Below are 8,611 nucleotides of genomic sequence, written 5' to 3'. Positions count from 1 at the left end.
CTCTCTCTCTCTCTCTCTCTCTCTCTCTCTCTCTCTCTCTCTCTCTCAGTGCATCTGACACCCTCACAGCAGCCAAATGATTCATAAGCGAAGTGATTCTGCCTTGCGGAAACGTAGCATTCCACCTCATTTACATATCTTATGGGCTCTTTGGAATCGACAGTGACAAACACTAAACACAAGCACGCCAGGATAAAATAACACATGTTTTTCTTTTTTCGGCAGCAGCACCCGGTCGTAAAAATATCATAATTCAGTTAGCAAGACTGAACAAGTTTTTTTTCATTTTCCACTCACCTTGGAACAGACAGACTGCTACTTGTCCCATGTCTTACTCGTTCATACTGTACTCCAAGAGGGAACATTCTCTAGTGCATCATATAGTCACTTTCATTGGTCCTGCTTCCACGTGTGTTAACCAAAATCACAAAAAAAATGTGAATGTGAATTCAGTATTTTCTATTAATTCCAAAATACTTTCAGACTGTTCACAATGTCTCAAACTGAATACTAGTTGCCTAAACTAATTGACAAACTGGTCCCGGCAGTTGCATAATGGAAACCTTAGGAACCTAAATAGAAGGCTGGATTTGTATTTGTATCAAATGTATTTTATCTAAAAGGTAGAAAGTCTAAACTTCTACAAACTCTTCTACATACATAATCCTCTTTTTTCATCACCTGGCGCCAATCAAATCTGGCCATCATCCCAAAGCTCGGCTCAGCCTTAAAAGCCTTGCTCTAAAAAGATATCTAACCAAGTTTCCACACTTCAGATGTCATACATCCATCTCCAGCCTCTAGTGAGGGCTGGAATCTCTTCTCACACAGCTAAGAATCTCTGGACGTCCTACAGCAGAGATCTACTGTAAAGGGCCTACTGTCCACCAAGACCCACACAGGAAGCAGATCGCCTCCGAATACTGAGCCATTTATTGCACTCAATCTCCATCACTGTTTTCTCCCACTTAGGTGTGGAAAATCACATAAGTGTGTGTGTGTGTGTGTGTGTGTGTGTGTGTGTGTGTGACAGAGAGACGTAGAGTTAACCAGAGGTGAAGGTTTCAGCCTGGTACCACCAGTAGAGATTAGTGCTGAAACAGCAATAAATCAATTAGCTGATTGACAGAACATTAATCATCTACCTTTTGAACGGATGGATTCTTAAGACATTCATGATATCACTTTGAAATGTCAAATGTTGTCCGGCAATATTGGAAACTGAAGCTCTAAAACAGAACAAGTTGTTTGAGGCGATGGGGATAATGGACGTATTGCACTATATTCTATAGACTAAACAAATAAGTGGATGAAAAACATAATGAAAAGTTGACTTGAGAAGATATCAGCTGCAGCTCCATTCGTGATAAAGATGTATTCTATTTAGAACACAGAGAAGACATCCGTATGCTTTAACCAAAACCTAAAGTGTATCGTGGGGTAAACAACCGTTAAGCCACACCTTTCTGAAATTAGAATTGGGGGGGCGCCCGTGTCCAACAATAAGCCTGTCACGATAACAACTTCTGTTGCACAATATATTGTGCCAGAAATAATTGCGATTAACAACATTATTGTCATTTCGAGACCATCTTATGCCACCGACGTGATGACAATACAATAGCGCGATGATGCAGGTACAGCCTTTAAAAGAGCAATGGGTCTATTCATTCTGAAGAATATTCAGACATTGGAATTGGATTGTGAAAATATATTTAAATATTCTTAGGGAACAAAACATAAATAAAATAAAACCAGTAACAACGGTTAACAACAATGCACAAGGTGTGTGCATTGCCCGAGTCTTATAATGTTGGGGAATACCCTGCTGTTTATTCTGGCAGCATGTTGGCTAAAGTGACATTCTCATGTCAACAAACACAACGGTCAGTATCGAGGTCACCAAAAACCATCGAGGTCACGTCCACATACCGAATGATAAGTATCACACTATATAATATAATATGGATGAAGAATGTTATTTATAATCCAGCGACATGATGGCCAAAACTATGAAAATGATTTGTAGTAAATAGCCTTTAAGTAGAAATGTATGAACAAAACTTGTGGAGGATAAAAATGGATTACATCATCAAAAGGGGATGCTTAACAGCAGAAGCTGAAGCAAAAAAAACTTGCTGTGGAAAATCTGAATAAATGTTCCGTATAAAAGAAAATGAAAAAGAGAATATGAAGTCATTTGTGGATATGCATATAAATGGGTTCCCACTGGAGCGCCGATTAAGTATGCAATTCTTTCTCTCTGCTTTATTCATGTTATTTTTCAGCTCAGAAAAGTCGTAAAGTGAACAAATATTCTGACTGCCAGTGCAGTTGGGTTTTCTGTGCATAAATAAAATGTAATAAATGTCAAAAGAAAAAAAATATAGACTTTCTACAATAATCAAGGAACTTCAAAGCTCCCACTCGTTTCTAGAGATGATTTTGCAGGACTTATCCAGGACATTTTCAGCTGGTATGACAGAAATCACACTAACGTGTTCCTCTCCATGGAAGTCTATGGCAAGAACTTATCTGTGAAATCACCTCTTACATGCTTAGAAATCGTGTCAAATTGAACCAAACATGCCAACCGATTTACCATTATTCAAACATTTAAACATTGTGTTTTCAATGACTGGAAAATTGGTCGACCGTTTTCCCAGAGGTTCTCCGGGACGCGTGGGAACCCTCATACAGAATGTCTACCATTTCTTCCGGAGCTTAGCAGATAAATACGGCATTCTCACTTCCACGGTTAGGAGATCATTTCCCGCTGGAGCCTCCCACGTCAGCACACTTTCACCGGGAGTTTTTTTTTGGGGGGGGGGGGGGGGATTCTCTACCAAACGGCAACATTAATGCACACAAACGGGACACAGGCACTGCTTTGTGTTTGATGTAATCATTCTGCGGCAGTCAGGGGGAAGTTTACATGCGGGTCCTATTGTGGAGCTGTTGCTGCTGAAGACTCCGACATGCATAAAAACAAGAGCCCGAAGGCACAAAAAGGCACATTGATAGTGAGACAGATAGAGGGGTTGGGCGTTGGGCTGCGTGCCAAAATGGGGTCTAAACTGTCCCAGCAGCGGTATGGAAAGAACAGGGCCTTTCAGGAGTTCTAGTTACAACAAGAGTCAGCATTCCTCACATAGCACACCCACCACGCTGTCCTACTCGTTCGCTCCTCTCTCCGACTGTGTATCTACAAAACTGCCAGCTCCCTTTTTCTCCCTCCTGCCTTCCATCCCCTCCCTCCTTCCCCCTTCACATAAAAGTAGTAGGGGGCTCCTTCTGACAACAGGATCAATTAAAGTACCAGCATGTTGACTCTCTGTGGTGTGCGTGTGTGTGTGTGTGTGCGTGTGCGTGCCCCCCACCCCTCACCCCGAGGAGCTGGTGCAAACAGATGTGTAGTAAATCTCAAGCATTGTGATTTCTTGCACAGACTCAGCTCCCCGCTGAAAGCTGATGTCCACAGGAAAGAGCACAAAGAGCCGAGGAGTTGCCAGCGTGGAAGCCCTCTATTGTTTTCTATGGTTACAACAAAACAAAGCAAAGGAAAACCGTGTGATGCATAAGCGACGCTCCGGACTACTGTTGCCACCCGCCCTCTGAAACTGCTCTCGGAACAGTTGAAGCATCCTGGACAGATAAAAAAAAAAGGGATCCTGGTGCTTTTAATGTGGAGAACGTAGTTCACTGAGGAGCAAAAGAACGCTCAAAAGAGGAGGGAAAGACATGAATCTATACCTGGGAGGATCGGTGGCTCCTCCAGTCCATGTCGATGTGTCCTTGGGCAAAACACTTAACCCCACATTGCTCCAGCAGCTTGTGCCATCAGTGTATGAGTGGGTGTGAATGTGAATTAGTTTGGTCCTAATGGGCTGGAAAGACATGTCGGCGTCATGCACTTTGAGTGGCCGGAAGTCTAGAAAGGAGGCTATTCAAACGCAAGTCCATTTACCATTCAGGTGAGACGAGGGGAATGTCTTTTTGTGAGTCGGGTGTGCAAACAAACACTCGCTGCACGATCAGACGGGTGTGCGAATAGCACCGAACCTCTTCAGAGTAAAAGAACACAGAGGAGGAGGAGGAGGAAAAGCTGGAAAATGTAAATAAAAAATAAAAGACAACAAATAAAAGCTGGCCTGCTTGTGTTCGTCTCCTTCAGCGTGACTGCAGCTGGCAGCGGCGTCTGTTGCTCAGGATTTGCACGGCTGCGAAACTCATTTTAAAAAACGTCTTTGATCCCGGTCCACGCATGTAAAAAAAATTTAAAAACTGGACAGAAAAAGCATAGCAATAAGGGAGGTAAAATAACATTGCATTTGTCTCCGAAGGCACATTACATAATTTCACATGTTGGCAGGAGATAAATGTATGAAATTCAAGGACTTCCATCTATTCATTCTGGGTTCAGACGACACAATATCAGCCCAATAACAGCCCGACAGAAATGAGCGGGCGCGCGCAAAAATGTCTCGTTTTCTCCCGCGTTTATTAGAGGACACAGCTCATTTGGACATCTGGGATGCTGCAAACGTCCCGGCAAAAGGACTGGCATGTCGAAACGTTTTGCCTTCTTTCGTTTGTTGTACAACAAATAGTTCCGGCAGGGTTTTACTTTCATTCATGCAACTCCCGATTATATATATGATAGGTGCCGTCAGGTGGAGCTTGACCACGTGGTACCTCCGTTCCGACCACCAACGTCAAAGTCGCAAAGACAGCAAGCATTGATGGGGCATCAACATGCGGCCCAGCCTGTTTGACTCTACGATCCTGTATAAGATCAGATATACGTTAGATGAGTGAAATATTGCATAAAGCTTTCTGACATTTCCCTCTTACTTTAATATCTGAGCATATCTGAAATGCCTTTTCTAACAGCATATTTTTGCCACATGTCACCTTAGAAATACAAGTCATTCAAAAAAAGAAAAAGACTATGCAAGACTTCTCTGTTTCGATGTTTTAGTAAAAGACAAGAAAGCCTTTTCCGCTGCTGTCTTCAAAATACAAATAACAGTAGTTACTTCTAGGTTTGCTTTTTGGCGTTGTGTTAAAGTTTCCCCCTCTATATCTGGAAAGCATTCCTTGGAGTTATACCACGGGGAATTCAACCCTGCTTCCACCCACACCGGCTTCTCATTATCAAACACAGAAAAGGACACTTGCTTCAGGAGTTTTGGGGTTGGGAAGGACCCCCCCGCACCACGATCAGGAGAAGGGGGCTGGCAAACAAACAGTGCAGCCACAGCGGCCCGGGGCGAGACCAAAATACAGGGGGAGCGAGAAGACGGGGGTAATTTAAGGTCATCATCTCTCTGGCGATAAATGGTTTGTGGTCAGGCGAGGACCTCATCAAGGGAAACACTTATCTGAGGAACACATCCATTTAACTGCTCTGATTACTGAGGGGGTAAACACAGTCCCTCTAACCAAACCACTGAGGCACAGCGGGACCTGGCCTCGATCCAGCTGTCCCACAGAATTCCTAATAAGGCTCCAAAAAACATGATAAGAAATCTTTCTGCATGCAACACACTGTTGTTGTTGTTTATTGCGGGGTCTATACTAACACATTTTAATAGGATTTCAAAATGTAGGAAAAAAAAAAAAAAGATATGCAGGTTCCTAATCCTTGAAGGTGTCTGCAACCTTAAATGAACTGTAAAGTCCCAGCGGACAGCGTCTACAGTGTGGCTTCAGCGGTGAGGTGGTGACCGGATCCCCACAGGAGTGAGCCGGTGTTTGTGTGAGGAGTGTAAAAAATGAACCGGGGTGTTAAGTCTCGCCGAGTGGGAGCCGTCATGCAGCTCTCTGCGGTGAGGAAGAGAGAGAGAGATTGCCTGTGTCAGCTGCTGCTGCTAAGCTTTCCCCCCCCCCCCCCAAAAAAAAAAAAAAAAAAAAAAAAAAAAAAAGAGAAGACTCCAGCACTCCAGCTTCAAAAATAACTCCAGCAGAGTGGTGAGACTTTCAGCAAAGACTGTGATACCGTGGTCATCTGGTGATGTGACGATTGTTTCAAAAGTTGCAGGAATTGAGTAAATGACAAGAAAGATTTAACTTTTTAAACCTTAGTTGGGCCTGAGCCTAATTACCACGATAGCTTCAATTGATTTTGTCAAGTCTGCACGGCGAAGTCATCACAGTTTAAAGCTTGCAAACATCAATGCCCAAAACCAGGAGTCATTTGCAGCGGCACCGTGTTTTAAAGAGTACTTCAGCGATTTAGCGTCGCGCTCCTAGAACACCGTCAGAGTCACAGCGGTTTACCAGAAAGGATCCAGATCCATGCAGCAGAACCACCCATTCTTCTCCCGTGTCAAAACCTGTCGCCTACATTACCCACAATCCAACAATTCTCATTTTCTAACTTGTAGTCGTCAGACTCGACCCACACTGACTCAAGTGACATCACTCCTTTCGCAGAGGACCTTTCGCAGATTTCGCGCAGTGGAGCCACAAGAGGCTTCATACAACTTATAGACGCAATATATACATAGTGAATATTTTGACTGATATTGAAATTTTTGCCATCACATTTGATTCTCATTTTCTTTAACAATTATTATGGTGTGATTTTTGCGAGGATCTGTACCAAACAAAGATGTTTTTTTAAGTCTGTAGAATATGATATGTAAGCAGTATGCAATATTTTATCTAAAACAAATTCAGACACACTTTTCGCCTCCAACAAATATTGTGCCTCCCGCCATTCAAAATTTGCAGTACGCCATATTACGGTCTTTATTAATTGTGCAGCCCTGCTACACCTCCATCACTTCAAATAAAAATAAGTAAAGATCTAAAATTCAATAGTTATTAAAGTAATTATGTCCTCAGTCCAGTTGAAGTTGAATTTGGACCTCACCAAAAATGCCACTGTCCATCAGAGATGCTTAGAGGAGACATCTGATTTTCAGGTGAAATCACCTGTCAGCCTGAAATGTGATGAGAGATGCTGATGAATGGAGGTGCGCACCGCCTGCAGAGACAAACCAGCCCTGAAGCAACATCAGCATCAGTCTTTAAATAGTGTTTATGACTCTGTGTTGAAGTAAACAAAGTTTACTGGCAGAGTCTCCCAACACTACAGAGGGAAGGAACGGCAGTAAACAGGGCAAACCGCACACCCAGGGGCGCGCACACTTTCTTAAAGTGACACACTTTAGCTTAAACAATTCTTCATCATTTTGCTCCGTCGCAGCGTCGTTCGCTAAGAGGAACACACTGGGAACTAGGTCTTGAGAAAAACCCCTTCCCATGAAACCAGCTCCGGGCCTTATTATCCAATAAACTTGCTCCATTGTTAAAAAAAAAATGTAGGGAGTAATCTCCCGCGGTGCCTCTGGCAACTGGGTCAGACGCATTCAATATTTGCTGACAGTGAGGCCAGTGAGGAGATGAAACGGATCACCGTGTTGCATTGTGTATACTGCTACATCTGTGCAGCTTCCTCCTGAACAACCGGAGAGTAGAGCACACCTGCAGGTTTCATGTTACGTAACGTGTCTCAACCCTGCACCAAAACACTTTAAATACTATTCAAATCCTCTGTTTACAGTACCTACTCACTGCAGGGACCAGTTCATTACTTTAAGACATTGGCCTTGGAGGTAAACTAATTTACTGGTTATTAATATTCATCCCATATCTGAGGTTGAGCGATACGATGGTATAAAGGGATCAGTGAGGCATTATAAATTCACTGAACATCCATTACGGTAATATTGGATTGTAGCAGGATCTTGATCTTGAATGGCAAAAAAGTTCACTGGAATTGAAGCAAAACATGGCATAAAATACAAGGTTGAGGGGATGCACACAAAACAACGGCTCCTTCAACCCCCCCCATATCAATTAAACACCCGCGTTAACTTGAATCCTTGCAGAATACTTTGTTTTTCTTGCAAGCCTCCATGGCTACCGAAGAATGAAAGAACAGAAAGGCTTGATGAATTTAAGTAAATGGGGCCGCGTTTAACATCCATTTACAAACCGTAACACAACTCTTGGCACACATTCGCAAGCCCTACTGTTCCACTCGAGTCCAAAGTAAATAGTACATCAATTAAAAGAATACAAAATAAAGTCACGCACGCTCAAGTTGGACTAGACTCTGGTGAACTAGAATGTGAAGACCTGGTTCCAGTCAAGTCCTGAGGGTTTCCACCAACTCCCGGCTCCTTTCCAATTTAAACTAGTGAGAATTCAGCAGCAAAGCTTTGAGTCTGTTACTGATTATGCTGCGGACATCGAAAAAAGAACAATAAAATCAATTTGACAAAGGCTACTTTGCTCAGTGACCCCCTCCAGCTAGTTAGTTAACTGTCGGGATTATTGGACGTATGCCAAACACCAGCATGAGGTCAACCACTCCTACATGGATGGAAAAGTCATTACATTTCTCATTAGGCCTAAGAGGCAACGGTCAATACGCTGGAAATGTGCACATTTGGGTGATTGAGACGCCAAAACATGCAACTTCAATGTTTATTTAGGACAAGGGCTAAAGATAATACATAATATAGATGGGTCCGATCAAAAACTATGCCTGTAATAGCTTGATAAACACAAACCCCAACGAATGATGTCAGCATCC

At 42.9% G+C, this 8,611-nt stretch overlaps 1 protein-coding gene across 1 annotated transcript in view; it reads right to left on the bottom strand.

Moving 5' to 3' along the window:
• caskin2 (CASK interacting protein 2) overlaps positions 1–8,611 on the bottom strand; it is a 57,021-nt gene that overhangs the window by 29,946 nt on the left and 18,464 nt on the right.

The sequence above is a fragment of the Anarrhichthys ocellatus genome, unplaced genomic scaffold, assembly GCF_004355925.1.
Source record: "Anarrhichthys ocellatus isolate YVR2014 unplaced genomic scaffold, GSC_Weel_1.0 scaffold4, whole genome shotgun sequence".
Lineage (NCBI taxonomy): Eukaryota > Metazoa > Chordata > Actinopteri > Perciformes > Anarhichadidae > Anarrhichthys > Anarrhichthys ocellatus.
The sequence above is the reverse complement of the archived record's forward strand: the minus strand, read 5'-3'. Positions and strand labels throughout refer to the sequence as shown.